General features: G+C 50.8%; 1 protein-coding gene across 3 annotated transcripts in view; it reads left to right on the top strand.

Annotated features, from left to right (window-relative positions):
• Nucleotides 1–18,300, top strand: part of LOC115465357 — a 69,332-nt gene that overhangs the window by 7,947 nt on the left and 43,085 nt on the right. The window contains exons 1-2 of one of the 3 annotated variants that reach the window (XM_030195786.1): nt 7,727–7,789; nt 10,015–10,115. The gene's annotated coding sequence lies outside the window, so the exon portion shown is untranslated. Of the gene's footprint in view, nt 1–7,726; nt 7,790–10,014; nt 10,116–16,650; nt 16,683–18,300 lie in introns of those variants that run through there. The other 2 variants (XM_030195793.1, XM_030195802.1) reach the window with 2 other exon arrangements.

The raw sequence follows: 18,300 nt of genomic DNA, 5'->3' as shown, positions 1-18,300 counted from the left end.
CCACTGTAGCCCATCCAAATCTATTCAGCCAGAATCAGGGCACTGGTTTCGCTTCCCAATTAACGTTGTTGCTAGCCAATCTCTGCTAAGCTTCTTCGGATCCATTCCTTCCAATCAGGAGTCCTTTGTGTTTATTCCACGCATTTTTAAAATTCCATTACCATTTTCATCTCCATTACTTCCGGTAGGAGGGCATTCCTGAGGTGGCCCCCTTTCAATCTCAATTTATGTCCTCTAGTTCTGCCACCTTCCCGTCCAGATATCTAAGCAGTTTATAGTGGAGGAGTAGCCTAGTGGTTAGGGTGTTGGACTTTGGTCCTGGGGAACTGAGGAACTGAGTTCAATTCCTGGCACAGGCAGCTCCTTGTGACTCTGGGCAAGTCACTTAACCCTCTATTGCCCGCCGCATTGAGCCTGCCATGAGTGGGAAACTGCAGGGTACAAATGTAACTAAAATAAAGGGTGAAATAAGAAGGTATTCAAGAAAGAGAGAGAGAGTAATGGAAAGACATATCAGGAAGCTAGGTTACAAAGGTAAAATTATGTATAATCATACCTGATAATTTTCTTTCCATTAATCATAGCTGATCAATCCATAGACTGGTGGGTTGTGTCCATCTACCAGCAGGTGGAGATAGAGAGCAAACTTTTGCCTCCCTATATGTGGTCATGTGCTGCCGGAAACTCCTCAGTATGTCGATATCAAAGCTCCATCCGCAGGACTCAGCACTTAGAGAATTACACCCACGAAGGGACACTCTGCCCAGCTCACCACCGCCGAAACGGGGGAGGGGAATTAACCCAGCTCATCCCCACACAAGTGGGGGAGGGGAATCCATCCAGCTCATCCCCGCGGAGCGGGGGAGGGACACCACACCCGCCGATGCGGGGGGATCTGGCTTATCCTGCAACCGCAACCGCGGGAGGAGCTGACTGACCCTAACACCGCCGAAGCGGGAGGGGTACAAAGCTGCCCTACAGCCGCACGAAGCGGGAGGGAGTGCCGGCAGAATTTATGTCTCAATCCAGCCCCGTAAAACGGAGGGGAGAGGAATGCAGCAGCTCACTGTAACACAAACTCGTCTCAACTCTTGAAGAATCCAAGTGAAAGAAGAACTTGAACACGAAGTCCTCCTGAAGTAACTGAAGGCTAAACTTGAACCTAAAATTCAACCAGAATATAAACAGTACAGATATCTGGGAGGGGCTATGGATTGATCAGCTATGATTAATGGAAAGAAAATTATCAGGTATGATTATACATAATTTTACCTTCCATATCATCAAGCTGATCAATCCATAGACTGGTGGGATGTACCGAAGCAGTACTCACCCAGGGCGGGACATAGAAATCCCTGACCTCAACACTGAAGCTCCAAACCGGGCCTCCGCCCGTGCAGCCACAGTCAAACGGTAATGCTTGGAGAATGTATGAGCCGAAGCCCACGTTGCCGCCTTGCATATCTCTTCCAAGGAGACGGATCCGGCCTCTGCCATCGAGGCCGCCTGAGCTCTCGTGGAGTGATCCTTCAGCTGGATAGGTGGCACCTTCCCCGCGGCCACATAAGCCGCTGCAATGGCTTCCTTGACCCATCTTGCCACTGTAGGCTTAGCAGCCTGCAGACCCTTACGAGGACCTGCAAACAGGACAAACAGATGATCCGATTTCCGGAAATCATTGGTCACTGCCAAGTATCTGATGATGACTCGTCTCACATCCAGATATTCAAGAGCGGAGTACTCCTCTGGGTAGTCCTCCCTACGAAAGGAAGGGAGACAGAGCTGCTGATTCACATAGAAGCGAGAACCAATCTTGGGCAGGAAGGCAGGCACTGTGCGAATAGTCACTCCTGCCTCAGTGAACTGCAGAAAAGGCTCTCGACATGAGAGCGCCTGGAGCTCGGAAACTCTTCTGGCTGAAGTGATAGCCACCAAAAAGACTGTTTTCAACGTCAGGTCTTTCAGAGATGCCCTCGACAAGGGTTCCAAAGGCGGCTTCTGCAATGCTCTTAGCACCAGGTTGAGATTCCACGCAGGCACCACTGAGTGCAGAGGAGGGCGCAGGTGATTAACTCCCTTGAGAAAGCGCACCACATCTGGCTGCGAAGCCAGGGAAGCACCCTTCAGGCGGCCCCTGAAGCAAGCCAGAGCCGCTACCTGGACTTTAAGGAAACTGAGCGACAGGCCTTTCTCCAGACCTTCTTGCAGGAACGCCAACACTGAAGAAATTGGAGCAGTGAAGGGAGAAAGTGAGCCTGCTTCACACCATGCTGCAAAGATACGCCAAACCCTGGCGTAAGCAGTAGAAGTAGAGCGCTTCCTCGCTCTCAGCATAGTGGCGATGACCTTGTCTGAGAAGCCCTTCTTCCTCAGACGCTGCCGCTCAATAGCCAGGCCGTAAGACCAAAGGGAGAGGGATCCTCCATCACCACGGGACCCTGATGTAACAGGCCCTGCTCCACTGACAGCCGCAGAGGATCGTCGACTGAGAGCCTGAACAAGTCCGCATACCAGGGACGTCTGGGCCAATCCGGACCCACCAGGATTACCCTGCTGGGATGCTTTGCCACCCGGTCTAGCACCCTGCCCAACCTGGGCCAGGGCGGGAACACATAGAGGAGCTCTTGTGTCGGCCACTGTTGGAGAAGAGCATCTACTCCCAGGGATCGAGGGTCCCGTCCTCTGCTGAAAAAGCGCGGCACTTGGCCATTGGCCGATGACGCCATCAGATCTAGGCTCGGCTGGCCCCAGCGCTTCGTGATGTCCAAGAACGCCTGAGCAGATAGTTGCCACTCTCCGGGCTCCAAGGTATGGCGACTGAGAAAGTCCGCCTTGACATTCATGACTCCGGCAATGTGGGCCGCTGAAAGCTGCTCCAGGCTCGCTTCCGCCCACTGGCAAAGACTCATAGCCTCCTTGGCTAGAGGGGCGCTCTTGGTACCTCCCTGGCGGTTGATATAGGCCACAGCCGTGGCATTGTCCGACAGGACCCGTACAGGCTTCAACACCAGTACCGGGATGAACTCCAATAACACCAACCGAATGGCTCTGAGTTCCAGGAGGTTGATAGACCACTTGCCTCTGCAGGAGACTAGAGCCCCTGCGCTGTCCTTCCCAAGCAGTGGGCTCCCCAGCCCATCAAAGAGGCGTCTGTCGTGACGACAATCCACTCCGGGGTCACCAGAGGCAATCCTGCAGACACCTTGTCTGTCTGCGTCCACCAGCTCAGCGCCTTGCGCACTGCTGGGTCCACGGGAAGGCGCACAGCATAATCCTCCGACATCGGAGTCCAGCGCAGCAGCAGAGATAGCTGTAGTGGTCTCATATGAGCCCTGGCCCAGGGCACTACTTCCATCGTGGCCGTCATAGAGCCCAACAGCTGCACGTAGTCCCAAGCCCGAATAGGAGAGGCTACTAGGAACTAGTCCACCTGAGCCTGAAGCTTGACAATCCGATTGTCTGGCAGGAACACTCTGCCCACTTGGGTGTCGAATCGAACTCCCAGATACACCAGGGACTGAGTCGGGCGCAGCTGGCTCTTCTTCCAGTTGATGATCCATCCCAGGGAGCTCAAAAGAGCAACTACCCGGTCCATAGCTTTGCCGCACTCTGCATAAGAGGGGGCTCGGATCAACCAGTCGTCCAGATAAGGATGGACTTGTACTCCTTCCTTTAGCAGGAAGGCCGCTATGACCCCCATTACTTTGGAAAAGGTCCGCGGAGCAGTAGCCAACCCGAAAGGGAGGGCTCTGAACTGGAAGTGTCGTCTCAGGACTGTAAAACGCAGAAAGCGTTGGAGAGGAGGCCAGATGGGAATATGCAGGTACGCTTCCTTGATGTCCAAGGAAGCCAAGAATTCTCCTGCCTTCACTGCCGCTATAACAGAGCGGAGAGTCTCCATGCGAAAGTGCCTCACTTTCCAGGCCCGATTGACCCCTTTGAGGTCGAGGATAGGCCGGACAGAACCTCCTTTCTTTGGAACCACAAAGTAAATGGAGTAACGTCCCTTGCCAATCTGATTTTTTGGCACCGGAACGACCGCACCCAGGCGGATCAGGTTGTCCAAGGTCTGCTGCACTACCACAGCTTGACCGGAGACTTGCAGGGAGAGAGTACAAACCCGTCTCTTAAGGGTTGGCAGAACTCTAGCTTGTAGCCGTCTCTGATGACTTCCAGCACCCACGCGTCTGAAGTTATAGTGGTCCACTCGCCCAGAAACGAGGACAGCCGTCCTCCAATCTGCACTGGGGCGTGGACCAAGGCCCCGTCATTGGGTACGAGACCCTAGGGAGGACCGGAGGGAGCACCTCCGGGACGGCGGTCTCTGCGAAAGGAATGCTGCTTGGGGGAGAAATTCCTCTTGAAGGAAGAGGGGGCAGAGGAACCCGACTTGCCCGGGCGGTACCGATGGGCTTCCTGCAACCGTCCTCTGGAGGTATCGGGACGAGTACTAACCCGAGCCCTGACCTCTGGTAATTTCTTGCCCTTAGACGTGCCGAGATCGGTCACGATTTTGTCCAGCTCGACCCCAAAGAGCAGCTTGCCTTTAAAAGGCAATCTAGCCAGGCGGGATTTAGAGGCGTGGTCAGCAGACCAATGTTTCAGCCAAAGCCACCGCCGCGCAGAGACTGTCTGAGCCATGCCTTTAGCTGAGGCTCTCCAGACATCATACAGCAAGTCTGCCAAATAGGCTAAGCCCGATTCCAGGGCCGGCCAATCAGCCCTCAAGGAATGATCCGAGGGGGAAGCCCGCTGCACCATAGTCCGGCACGCCCTGGCCACATAGGAGCCGCAAACTGAGGCCTGCAAACTTAAAGCAGCTGCCTCAAAGGACGACCTTAAGGCCGCCTCCAATCTTCTGTCTTGGGCGTCCTTTAGGGCCGTGCCACCTTCCACCGGCAACGCCGTTTTCTTAGTCACCGCAGTGATTAAAGAATCCACGGTAGGCCACAGATAGGCCTCACGTTCACTCACAGCCAAAGGATAGAGGCGGGACATAGCCCTAGCCACTTTAAGGCTCGTTTCCGGGACATCCCATTGAGCCGCAATTAAGGTGTGCATGGCATCATGCACGTGGAAGGTTCTAGGCGGGCGCTTCGTCCCCAGCATAATGGCAGAGACAACAGGGGCTGAGGGAGAGACGTCCTCCGGAGAGGAAATCTTCAAAGTGTCCATGGCCTGTAACAACAGGTTGGGCAAATCCTCTGGGCTAAAAAGCCGCGCTGCAGAGGGGTCATCCGCTCCATCCGAGCGGGGATCTATCTCCTCCAAGGAATCCGCAAAGGATCGTTGGGAGACCTCAGACACGCTGCCCTCATCTACATCGGAGGAGACAAAAGTCCTCCAAGGCCTGGAAATCAACCCGAGGGCGTTTACCTCTGGGAACCTCAACCTCTTTATCAGAAGAGGGAGCAGGGGCAGCGTTTTGCATGAGGAAAGCCTGATGCAGCAGCAAAACAAACTCGGGGGAGAAACCCCCCAGACTGTGCACTTCCGCAGCCTGGGCAACAGCCCTAGACGCACTCTCAACCGGCGCTCGCAATAGCGGGGGAGAGACATGCTGCGCATCCAAAATGGCGTCCGGCGCGAAACTCCGTGAAGGAGCCGCGCGGGAAGAACGGCGCTTAACTTTAGCCGCTTTTGTGCCGTCGCCCAAATTAAGGGCGTTCATGGCATTAATGTCTCCAACCTCAAGGGCGGCCCCGAAGAAGCCGTCCGAGCCGCGTGGCCGGCCAAGATGGCGGAGGCGAGGAGCGGGGGATGGGCGTTTATGGCGGGAAAAAACCGCCACGCCGGAGGAACGACCGGGACATTCATCGGTCACTAAACTATCACCCATCAAGGGCGAATCAGGTTGTAAAACCCCCGCATCCCCTCTAGAAGCGCTCCAGCGATCCGGGGAGCGACCCTTTGCGCCCTCGCCCTCCGACGCCATTGCCACGAGGAGAAGAATCGGGGAACCCCCTGCCCGCTATAAAAAGGTAAAATTACCTGCTTGCCGCTCCGAGCTGTAACGAACTGGTGTCCCAGTGAGTAGCTGCAATGAACGTTTAAAGAAACGTCGAATTAAACGCCTTTAAAGACGTTTAAAAATTTTTTTTTTTTTTTTAAACGGAGCCAGCGGGAGGGGGGAGAAAAGGAGGGACCTGGCACCACCAGGTTTGCACTTGCTCAAAAGAGCCCTCAACCCCAGGCCTCAACAAAACCTAAGGATTAGGCTTGGAGGCCTAGCCAGAGCTGCTGCTGTGTGTGACCACCACCTGCTGAGATAGAGAACATACTGAGGAGTTTCCGGCAGCACATGACCACATATAGGGAGGCAAAAGTTTGCTCTCTATCTCCACCTGCTGGTAGATGGACACAACCCACCAGTCTATGGATTGATCAGCTTGATGATATGGAATTTTGCATTATAAGGAAAGGGGACAAGAGGTAGGAATAAATTAACCCTAACTGGGACAAAAAGAAAGCAGGGAATAGGGAGAAACTAGACAAGACGACAAACTCATTCCAGGACCAGCTAAGTTTAACTGCTCAGCCCCAGCCACACAGATAGAAGACTGCTGTTGTGAACCTGGATGTTCTCAGCGGCGCCCTCTGGGCAACGATAGTGCTCCTACATGCTCTGTCAACTGCGCCTGGATCAGCTTCAGGTCCCATGATATCTCGGATGACAGGGAGATTCGCTTTCGTCAAGTCTGGGAGCCTTTTTGGCAGACTCTTACGTCTCATGCCAGAAGTCAGTTGCTGAACATTTGATCTCTTTTTTTCTATTCACCTTTCAGTCATACCTTCTATAACTGTCATTTTGTTGCAAGATCTCCATTGGGGGGGAGGGGATGGAGCAGGAGGGGGTGTTACAAATCGGAGAAAACTTTTCTTCACTCAACGTGTAATTAACCTCTGGAATTCATTGCCAGAGAATGTGGTAAAGGCGGTTAGCTTAGCCAGGTTTAAAAAAAGGTTTGGACACCTTCCTAAAGGAAAAGTCCATAGACCATTATTAAAATGGACTTATTTCTGGGATAAGCAGCATAAAATGTTTTGTATTTTGGGGGATTTTGCCAGGGTATTTGTGACCTGGATTGGCCACTGTTAAGGGGAAACAGGATGCTGGGCTTGATGGACCTTTGATCTGTCCCAGTATGGCAATACTTATGTACCTGTATATGTTGTTTCTCTGTTTACAGGGTTTATATTCTTTAGCTTTGTTGATATGTTTATTGGCTTGCATACCTGCCTATTTTGCTACTTTTGGTTCTGCAATAATAAAAATGATTGAAACATAACTATGTTATGGGATTATTCATAAGAAAATATTGACCCATTATTGATGGTCCTGCTCCCTTAAATAGACACTTGAAAATGATTTGAAACAGAAGAGTGGTTTGAGGTTATGAAGTATGTACTCTTCATTTACGCTACTGGCAGCTTTTGGACAAAGTGTGCATATCGGTCGAAATACCACCTTGGCTCTGCTCCCAAGAATGCCTCTGCTCATGCAGCCTAAAGCTTTTATAAACGTGTGCACAACCTGAGCCAATTTCTGTGCATAAAACTCTGATCTACATGCAAAAATACTTATAAAATCACCTCATGTTTTACATACAGAATAAGGCTCTTATAAAACTATGGAGATGAATAGGTTCATGCAAGTACTAATGTCAACAAGAGCAGAAGTGAGTCATTTCCTTCACCCTAATCATTTTCAACGTTTCACTTTCAGTTTTAGTTCACTCTAGCAGCTTCGTTTCCTTCAAGCTGTCAACATTTTCTTTCTTATTATAAGGTAAGTTGCCTGTTTCTGGTTGTGTTGATTAATGTAATGCATCCAATTCATTAAAAGTATCATAATAGCATATGCATGAGTGCTAACAGGAGAATTCAAGGAGGGGCGTTTGTGTCCTCCCCCCAGTAATGGTTTCAATGACAGATAGTTTATGCAGCTATTTCTCTGAATTCGTTTTGTGATATCTGTGTCCTTTTTGTTATTCCTCCTCTCCTTTTTTGAAAAACATTTTGCGATCATGCAACATTCCATGCTACCAATTCCAGGACAAGCAGTTGCTTCCCATGTCTGTCTCAATAGCAGACTGTGGTCTTTTCCTCCAGGAATGTATCAAAACCTTTTTAAAACCCAGATAGGCTAACCGCTGTTACTACATCCTCCGGCAACAAGTTCCAGAGCTTAGCTATTCTTCGAGTGAAAAAAATATTTCCTCCTGTTTTTAAAAAGTATTTCCACGTAACTTCCTTGAGTGTCCCCTAGTCTTTGTACTTTTTGAAAGAGTGAAAAGTCAATTCACTTTTACCTATTCTACACCACTCAGGATTTTGTAGACCTCTATCATATCCCCTCTCAGGCGTCTCTTTTCCAAGCTGAAGGATCCTAACCTCTTCAGCCTTTCCTCATACGGGAGGAGTTCCATTTCCTTTATCATTCTGGTCGCTCCTCTTTGAACCTTTTCTAATTTCTCTATATGTCTTTTGAGATACGGCAACCAGAATTGAATGCAATACACAAGCTGAGGCCACACCATGGAGCGATGTAGAAGCGTTATAGTATTCTTGGATTTATATACCATCCCTTTCCTAATAATTCCTAGCAACCTATTTGATTTTTTAGCCACCACCACACACTCGGCAGATTTCAGCGTATTGTCTAGACACCTAGATCTTTTTCTTGGGTGCTGACTCCCACGGTGGACCCTAGCATCAGGTAACTTTGATTTGAATTATTTTTCCCAATGTGGATCACTTTTGGATGTCCAGTTTTCCAATTTCCTACGATATTTCCTAAGAAAAGAACAACGCTCTTTCCTGCCCGCTGCTGCTATTCTGCCTGGCGCTACCATGTTTTAAAAATGGCTGCTGAGACTCCCTGCGGCAGTCTTGCGAGACCGCCGAGACCAGTAAGACTACTGTGGGAAGTCTCAGCGCCCATTTTGAAAACACGGTGGCCTTGGCACTGGGTAGAAAGTGGTAGTGAGGCCACCAGGGCTCTTCAAGGTAGAACTGGGAAGGGCTCACTGAGGCTCAGGGGGCTGTATTGTGTAGGAGGGGGACGGTGGCAGCGGTGGGGGGGACGACAGTGGCAGCAGTGTGATGGTGGAGGGGGCAGCGGTGGTGGGGTGCTCAATGATCTTTACTGCTGGGGGGCCCAGATTACTTCTCTGGCATCCTGCAGCATGGTGCTTTCGGGTGTCGGTCCCCCTAGGGCATGCATGTACTGAAGAGCCACTGTTTATTCCTTGTGGCAGGGATGCTGGGAAACCCCAATATTTGAGGAATACCCTAGCGTTTCCTAGGGCCCTTCGAAACGAGGTCTCCTGCTTCTGTGTGGTGTGTCCTGTTCCAGCCTTGCCTTGTGTCTCCGTATTCCTGACAAGCGCCTGTCCTGACTTATCTCCGAGTTCCAGTCCTGCCTTTTCTTCGAGTTTCTGTCCTTGTCCTGCTTGTATTGTCCAGCTTTGTTCTTGTTCGTTCCAAGTCCCTGCCTTGCCTTACCCTGTCTGGTTCCAGTTCTTGCCTGCCTTGTCTGGTTCCAGTCCTAGCCCTGCTTGCCTTGTCCGGCTCTGGCTGGCTTAACTTTTTTCAGCCGTGTCTTTTCTGTTTCAGCAACTGTCTTGTCTTGTCTGGATCCAGTCCTAGCCCTGCTTGCCTTGTCTGGCCAGGTTCTTGCCTAGCCTTTTTCAGCCTTGTCTTGTCTGTTTCAGCACATGTCTTGTCTGGTCTGGATCCAGTTCTTGCCCTGTTTGCCTTGCCCTGTCTGGGCTCAGTTCCTGCCATGTCTGCCTAGTCCTGTCTTGCCTAGTCTTGTCTTCAATCAAGTCTTGCCCAGCTTGCCTAGTACTCTGCCTAGTGCTGTGCCTAGCCCAAGTGACTTGCCTGCCATTTCCGGTGTTCGACTATGGTCTGAGGGCTTACTGTTCTCTGAGTCCATGACAATCAGTTCTTCTTTAGCTAGATTACTTAATATCTTTTGTCTCTCTCCTTTTCTTCTGCTCCTTGCAGACAGCGACGGAGGACAGGATCCTTTTACCTGGACTCCGTGAAAGCAGTCCAGCAGCTTGTTATGGTTTGAGGCTGGCTCCCCACACTCTTCACTTCTCCAGGTCAGTGATTGTATTAGTCCTGGACTGGTTTTTCCCAAATAAAGAGGATACTGCAGCTTGGCGGTTAGTAAAGATTGTTAGTGTTCTGTCCTCCAACAGCCTTGCACTAGTTTATAGTGTGACCCTAAAATGTGTTTAATGCCTTTATAGTTATTCTCACTTCTAAGGATTTTTACTGCTGCAGTCCTCACTGCAAAGATATGTGATCAATGCATTGTGTGTAACGTAGTCTCACATGTAATGCAGCCACACCTGCCTGTCTGTATCAGGACTGTTACTATTGGTCTGTGCTACTGCCTAGACCTCTTCTCTTTCTCAACCAAGCTTGGCTCCTTTGTCTACCTGCTATAATTTCCTGGTCAATCTTATTATCTCTGTCCTGAGAGGTCAGCCAGGTATGACCTTTCCCATAGGAGCCAACTTTTCAAAATGATTGGGGGGTGCTGAATTTTTTTTTAACAGGTGGTGCATTCCCCTGCCCCCTCCCTCCTCCCTCCCTCCCCTCCAAGTTCCAGGCCCCCCTCTCCTCCGAGTGCCAGTCCCAACCCCAGCCTGACCTCTTCTCCCACAACAGTCCTCGGTCGGTCCGTCCTCGCCTTCCTGCATGCCGCCCAGAATTTTAAAACTCATCTTACCTCGGGTCCCGGCGGCAGCATTGAAAGGCGAGCAGGCTCGATGCTTCAGCCTTCCCTTCTCTCTCAGCTCTGGTCACACCCTTGTGGAAACAGAAAATGAGAGCAGGACCAGAGCTGAGAGAGAAGGGAAGGCTGAAGCATCGAGCCTGCTCGCCTTTCAATGCTGCCGCCGGGACCCGAGGTAAGATGAGTTTTAAAATTCTGGGCGGCACACAGGAAGGTGAGGACGGACCGGCGGAGAACTGATGGAGAATAGGGCGGGCACTGGGCAGGTAGGCTGGCTGCGAAGGAAACTTCCGACTTCCGGCGGGTGCAGAGCCGGTCCTAGGGTTTCTGGCGTCCTCCTGCAGCCTATTAGTCAGTGCCCCTACACATCCAGGGGTGGGATCACTATGGCTCCGCCCCTACAGTAGTCACACTCCTTTTACCAGCCATGGCATCATTGAAAATATTACACCAGTATAGAAGAAAAATAACTTTTTTTTTGTTTTCATTATAAATAATTTCTGTAAGCTGTTACAGCTCCATTATAATCTAAATGACACAAACCATGAATTATGAGAACAGACAGTCTTGCCAACTCTGAAAAACAATGTGTTAGCAAAATCTCAGAATCTAACAAACAAATCCCTATTCAGACACTTAGCCTTGCAGTCACACATGCAGAACAGAGATAGCCCCTCTTCAAATTCTTCAAAAATTAACCTGAAATCCTAAGAAGTTAGACCCTGCATGCAGCACAATACCAGACAAACAGAAAGAAACACATTGCTATACATTGCAAAATAAGACAACAGATGTAGCAGATGTAAATTCTCAAAGTGGACACATTCCAAACACTAAAATGAAAATAAAATGATTTTTTTCTACCTTTGTTGTCTAGTGACTTTGTTTTTCTGATCATGCTGGCCCAGTATCTGATTCTGCTGCTATCTGTCCTCTTAACTCCGTTTCCTGGGCTTCCTTTCCATTTATTTCTTTACTTTCCTCCTGTCTTCTTCATTTCTTGCTCTATATCCATAAGTAAAAGCTGGGTCCTCCGCAGACTTGACTGTCTAGTGGATCCAGCTTCTGCCTGTTTTCTCCATCCATGTGCAGTTTTTCTCCTCTCTTCCTTTTCCCTCATCTCATCTCCTTCCTCTCTCTTCCCTCCCCTCCATCCATGTCCAGCATTTCTTCTCTCTCCCCTCTATCCATGTGCATCTCGTTCCTGTCTTCCCTTCCCTCCCCTCCATCCATGTCCAACAATTCTCTCCCTGCCCTCCCTTCCACCCACCCATGTCCAGCAACCCTCCTCTCTCCACTGGCCTGCCCTCCATCCATGTCCAGCAACTCTCTGCTCCTTTCCATCCACCTATGTTCAGCAGCTCTCCTCTCCCATGCCCTCCATCCACCCATGTCCAGCAACTCCGCTGCCCTCCATCCAGTAATTCTCCTCTCTTCCCTGCTGCCCCCCCCTCCATCCATCCATATCAAGCAATTCTTCTTCCTCCCCTGCCCTCCCATCCATGTCCATCAATGCTCCTCTCTCCCCTGCCCCCTCCATCAATCCATATCCAGCAATTCTCCTCTCTCCCCTGCCCTCCTCTCCTTGTCCACTCTCCCTGGGCCCTGCCCTCCCATGATCCATGTCCATGCTCCTCTCTCCTCACCTCCATCCATCCATATCAAGCAATTCTCCTTCCTCCCTGCCCCTCCATGTCCAGCAATTTCCTCCTCTCTCCCTGGGCCCTGCCCTCCCATGATCCATGTCCATCGATGCTCCTCTCTCCCCACCTCCATCCATCCATATCAAGCCATTTCCCTCCTCTCTCCCAGGGCCCTGCCCTCCCATGATCCATGTCCATGCTCCTCTCTCCTCACCTCCATCCATCCATATCAAGCAATTCTCCTTCCTCCCTGCCCCTCCATGTCCAGCAATTTCCTCCTCTCTCCCTGGGCCCTGCCCTCCCATGATCCATGTCCATCGATGCTCCTCTCTCCCCACCTCCATCCATCCATATCAAGCCATTTCCCTCCTCTCTCCAGGGCCCTGCCCTCCCATGATCCATCGATGCTCCTCTCTCCCCACCTCCATGCTCCATCCATCCATATCAAGCCATTTCCCTCCTCTCTCCCTGGGCCCTGCCTTCCCCTCCATCGATCAATGCTAGTTTTCTCTCACCTACCCTACCCTCCTGCTCCCATGTTCACCTGCCCGCCCTCTTCTATTTAAATTTACCTCCGTGAAAGCACTGGCCGCTCGCTAGCAGCCTTCCCTTCACTTTGCTCAACAGTGTCCCGCCTTCTTCAGCGTCAGTGAAAGCGCTGGCCGCTAGCAGCCTTCCCTTCCCTTCGCTCGGCAGTGTCTCGCCTTCTTCTGACATCATTTCCGCGAGGGCGGGACATTGTCGAGCGAAGGGAAGGGAAGGCTGCTAGCGGCCAGCGCTTTCACTGACACTGAAGAAGGCGGGACGCTGCGACGGAGATAAATTTAAATAGACACTCAGCCTCAGCTGCAGTCTGCAACGTCGGAGGGGTAAGCGGCGGCGGTGCCCTTCAGAAGTCGGCGCCCCCCGCCCCTGCCAGTGCCTGAATGGCTGAAAATATTGGGGGTGCTTGAGCACCCACAGCACCCACGGAGTCGGCGCCTATGACCTTTCCCTCTAATCGAAGTTTGTCCTCTAGGACCACCCTTGCTACCTGATGGTAGGCTCTGTCCTCATTGGTCTCTTTACCCCCTCCTCCATGGGTGTAGTTTGGGGGGAGGCGAGGGGGCAGTGCCCCCCAAACAGCTTGCCACCTCCTGCATTGCCGATCGCGATTCCGTCTACACCCTCTCTTCCTCCCTCCCTCCGGCGCTGCAGTCTTCAATCTATCTGGGTTCCCGGCAGCGTTAGTAATGTATCCACGCTGCCTTCGCACTGTCCCAGAAGCCTTTTCTCTGCAGCATCCCTTGGTCCAACCTATGCGGGAACAGGAAGTTGAAGAGAAGGCTTCCGGGGCAGACTGTAGGCAGCGTGTATATATCGCTAATGCTGCCAAGAGCACAGAAAGATTGAAGACTGCTGCGCCACAGGAGGGGATAACGATCCCAGTCCTCAAAGTGTGCATGCGCGATCCTGGATCTCACAAGTGGGTGGGCGGGTGGGATGCAACCTGGACTGGGAGAGGTGGGGCACAGCAGAGGGAGGGGTGGTGAGCAGAGGGAAGGAGCAGGAGATGGATGGGACTGGGAGGGGTGGTGAGCAGAGTGAAGGAGCAGGAGATGGATGGGACTGGGAGGGTGGGGAGCAGAGGGAAGGCGCAGGAGATGGATGGGACTGGGAGGGGAGCAGAAGATGGATGGGACTGGGAGGGGTGGAGCAGAGGGAAGGAGCAGGAGATGGATGGGACAGGGAGGGGTGGTGAGCAGAGGGAAGGATGGGACTGGGAGGGGTGGTGAGCAGAGGAAAGGAGCAGAGGATGGATGGGACTGGGAGAGATGGAGCACAGCAGAGGGAAGGAGCAGGAGATGGATGGGACTGGGAGAGGAGGTGAGCAGAGGGAAGGAGCAGGAGATGGATGGGACTGGGAGAGGAGGTGAGCAAAGGGAAGGAGCAGGAGATGGATGGGACTGGGAGGGGTGGTGAGCAGAGGGAAGGAGCAGGAGATGGATGGAACTGGGAGGGGTGGTGAGCAGAGGGAAGGAGCAGGAGATGGATGGGACAGGGAGGGGTGGTGAGCAGAGGGAAGGATGGGACTGGGAGGGGTGGTGAGCAGAGGAAAGGAGCAGAGGATGGATGGGACTGGGAGAGATGGAGCACAGCAGAGGGAAGGAGCAGGAGATGGATGGGACTGGGAGGGGTGGTGAGCAGAGGGAAGGAGCAGGAGATGGATTGGACTGGGAGGGGTGGTGAGAAGAGGTAAGGAGCAGGAGATGGATGGGACTGGGAGGGGTGGTGAGCAGAGGGAAGGAGCAGGAGATGGATGAGACTGGGAGGGGTGGTGAGCAGAGGGAAGGAGCAGGAGATGGATGGGACAGGGAGGGGTGGTGAGCAGAGGGAAGGATGGGACTGGGAGGGGTGGTGAGCAGAGGAAAGGAGCAGAGGATGGATGGGACTGGGAGAGATGGAGCACAGCAGAGGGAAGGAGCAGGAGATGGATGGGACTGGGAGAGGAGGTGAGCAGAGGGAAGGAGCAGGAGATGGATTGGACTGGGAGGGGCGGTGAGAAGAGGGAAGGAGCAGGAGATGGATGAGACTGGGAGGGGTGGTGAGCAGAGGGAAGGAGCAGGAGATGGATGGGACTAGGAGGGGTGGTGAGCAGAGGGAAGGAGCAGGAGATGGATGGTACTGGGAGGGGTGGGGCACAGCAGAGAGAAGGAGCAGGAGATGGATGGGACTGGGTGGTGGGAGAGAGGAAGAAACAGGATGTGAAATGAGGGATATGAGAAAAAGGGCAAGAAAAAGGGATGAAGTGGGAAAAGGTTGAGACATAATATGAATGACCTGGAAGACTGGAGAGAGGATAAGAGACATTGAAAAGGGATTGGGGTACTGGTGAGGGATATAGGAGAAGGGGATAAATCTCTGAAGGGGGTTGAGTTATGGTAGAAAGGGATTAAAAAGATGGTGAAAGATAAGTTATTGGGCATGGGGTAAAAGGTAACAGGCAGAAGAGTGGCCTTGGAGGCAAGGGAAGGAAGGAGAGACTTGGATGGAGCTGGGACTGATAGGGTGATGAGATGCAGTGAAGGGTAGATGAGGGCAAAGGGGGTGAGTACAGAGTACGGGAATGGTGGACTAATGAAGTGGGTGAAAGATGGGGGAGGTATTTAGGAGACTGGGTAAGGGAAAGATAGAGGGGGGAATGGGAGTGCTGGAGAGGGAATGAGAGGGAGATCGTCAAAGCCAGTAGGTAGATAGATACTAAGGACTAAAGAGTGAGAGAAAAGTGGGGGGGGGGGGGGGGGGGGGGGGAAACATAAAATGAAAGATCAGTGCCAGACAGATGCAAGAAGGACAGGAAGACAAGAGAAGAGCGAAGAAATGGAAAATCAACCTTCAAAAGAATTTAGGAGAAGACTGATACATGGAAAGTGGAGACTGGGACCAGACCAACTAGAAAAATAGAATGCTCAGACAACAAAGGTAGAAAAGAAAATATTCTTTGTATTTAATGCTTTTTAAGGACTAAGATGTGCCTGCTTTGTGAAATGTACATTTTTTTCTATTGTTGTATTTTGCAGAGTACAGGAGAAAATACATTTCTGTTTATTTTTTTTACCAGTATTTGCACTGCTTACAGAGTCTGGCTTTCTTGTGGGCATGTTTTTTGTGGTTCCTATTTTGTATCACATGAGAGTCTGTCCATGTTCTGCATATGTGACTGATGTGACGGATTCTGCTAGCATGTAGTGTTTGTGTAGGAATGTGTAACAGTCCAGCTTGTTACAGTTTTCCAGTAGCAGGTATATTGGTGCTCTAGGGTCCAGTGTAAAATTTATAGCACTGTCTTTTCATAGGTGGGTTAAGACTGTTGTTGTGTGTTAAGTTTTCTGTATAGGTTTTGAGTGTCTTTTTGTAGGGTTTTGTGTTATTTCATAAAGTGTCTGGCCCTATTGTTTTTAATATACTGGCTTCATATTCAGCATTTTAGTCTGGTGCGTGTGTGTTTTTGTTGATTTTATTAATAGCTATAATGAATATTTATGAGATGTATATATGCAAATGTGCCAAGCCACACCCTTTGCCCCCCCCCCCAAATGAAACAGTCAAATTACGCCCATGCCCTCCTCCCTGGGTCTTTGTGAGCCCTTCTTGGCCTCTCTTTCTCTCTCTCCATGAGGCATTCTACATCTTTCTAATAAGATATTGCACTTTCCAGCCACCCAGCTCTGAGCTACTTCTACCTCTTCAACTAGAATTACAGAGTCTCTGTGCCCTGGGGCAACACTTCTGAACATCTGACTGTGAGTAAATTATCTATATTTATTCAATGAAGGAAATTTCAGAAAATAAAGAGGCTTCAGGTGTGTGCTGGCGGGCCAAGGTTATACTTCAAGATATTGAGACTTTACAAATAACAAGTCTTAAGAGGCTTGACAGTTAGGCCCTGATGTACAAAGCTTATTGTGCAAGGATCGTCCAGTTTTGACCGGTTCAATCCAGTTTACGGTGCTTGTTTTTCAGTGACTAATGCACAAAGGGGTCCTACATGGCTTTTATCATTTGTGGTAGCAGCCAATGAGAATTGTATGCAAATATATTACAAAAAGCTGATTAGTATTAAAATGAGCATTCTGATCGATGGACAGCCGTTTCCAAGCGATGCACAGAAAGGAGCGCCTCCCTTTAATGAGCAGATTTTTACAGGAGGTCAGGAGCTGTTGTAGCATGATGGTGGCTTCTCGGTGGAGCAGTCTGCTGTCATATTTAAATAGTATTTGCACATGTGTGTGTCCCACACGTTAATAACATTGTGAAGAAGTCGTCTTGGAATCAAAAAGCACATTGTGGAGGCACGCCCATGTAGGGCTACCATATTTGGTCCCCCCCAAAAGAGGACACATGCCCTTCCTCCCGCCCTGCCCCACCCCCTGTCACATATCACCCCACCCCTTTCACCCCCGCCCCCCATACCCCCCTAAGGGTGTCCTATCCCCTAGTCCCCTCCCCTTACCTTACTCTACTGCCCTGGTGGTTCAGTGACCTCTTCAGCCCGCTTCAACTCTTAGTGGTTATTTCGAATCAGTGCTGGGACCATCAGCATTGCAAGGGAAAGTAAGAGAATGCAGGGCAGCGCTCTGGGCAGGAAAGAGGTCACAAGACCACCAGGGCAGTAGAGTAAGGTAAGGGGAGGCAAAACCTGCCCGGTTGCTTGGCCATGTCCTCAAAGAGAGGACATGTCCAGGTAAAACCGGACATATGGTAACCCTACGCCCATGGCAGCCGCAGCTTTGAAAAAAAAACTACACAGGGCTTTCATACATGCACATATAAACAATAACACCCTCCCCCCAAAGCGTGTGAAAGTTGGAAAAAGAAACTTTCACATCCTGGGTGGTTTATTGCTTATATGTGTTTATGAAAGCCATGTGTAGCAGTGTAATGCTGTGGCGGCGTGGCCATAGCACACGCTGCTCTGGGCATGCACATAGCATCAATGCTTAGAGAGCGACTGTCCTATGCACACACTGCTTAGTGGGTGGCTGTTCTAAGCATGTGCTAGCACTTTCCCTACCGAGCTGCTTGCTGTAATTGTGAGCAACTCATTTGCATGAGATTTCCTTTGAGCATCACTCGATATCTCAAATTCGTTAACTTTTACTGGGGATCTAAAATCAGCAGTGCCTTAGTCCCCCAGCACAGTTCTGGTATAATGGCTCAGGGCTGTAAGCCAAAGACAATAACCCTCCCCCAGGGCTGAGAATTATAGAGAGCCCTGTTTACCAGGATGAGCAGGTAGACGCAGAAATGATAAAAGAAATCAGAGACGCAAACAAAATGGGCAATGTGATAATAATGGGTGACTTCAATTATCCAAATATAGACTGGGTAAATGTAACATCGGGACACGCTAGAGAGATA

Source organism: Microcaecilia unicolor, chromosome 1, assembly GCF_901765095.1.
Source record: "Microcaecilia unicolor chromosome 1, aMicUni1.1, whole genome shotgun sequence".
Lineage (NCBI taxonomy): Eukaryota > Metazoa > Chordata > Amphibia > Gymnophiona > Siphonopidae > Microcaecilia > Microcaecilia unicolor.
Note: the sequence above shows the minus strand (reverse complement) of the source record. Positions and strands in the feature narration are given on the sequence as shown.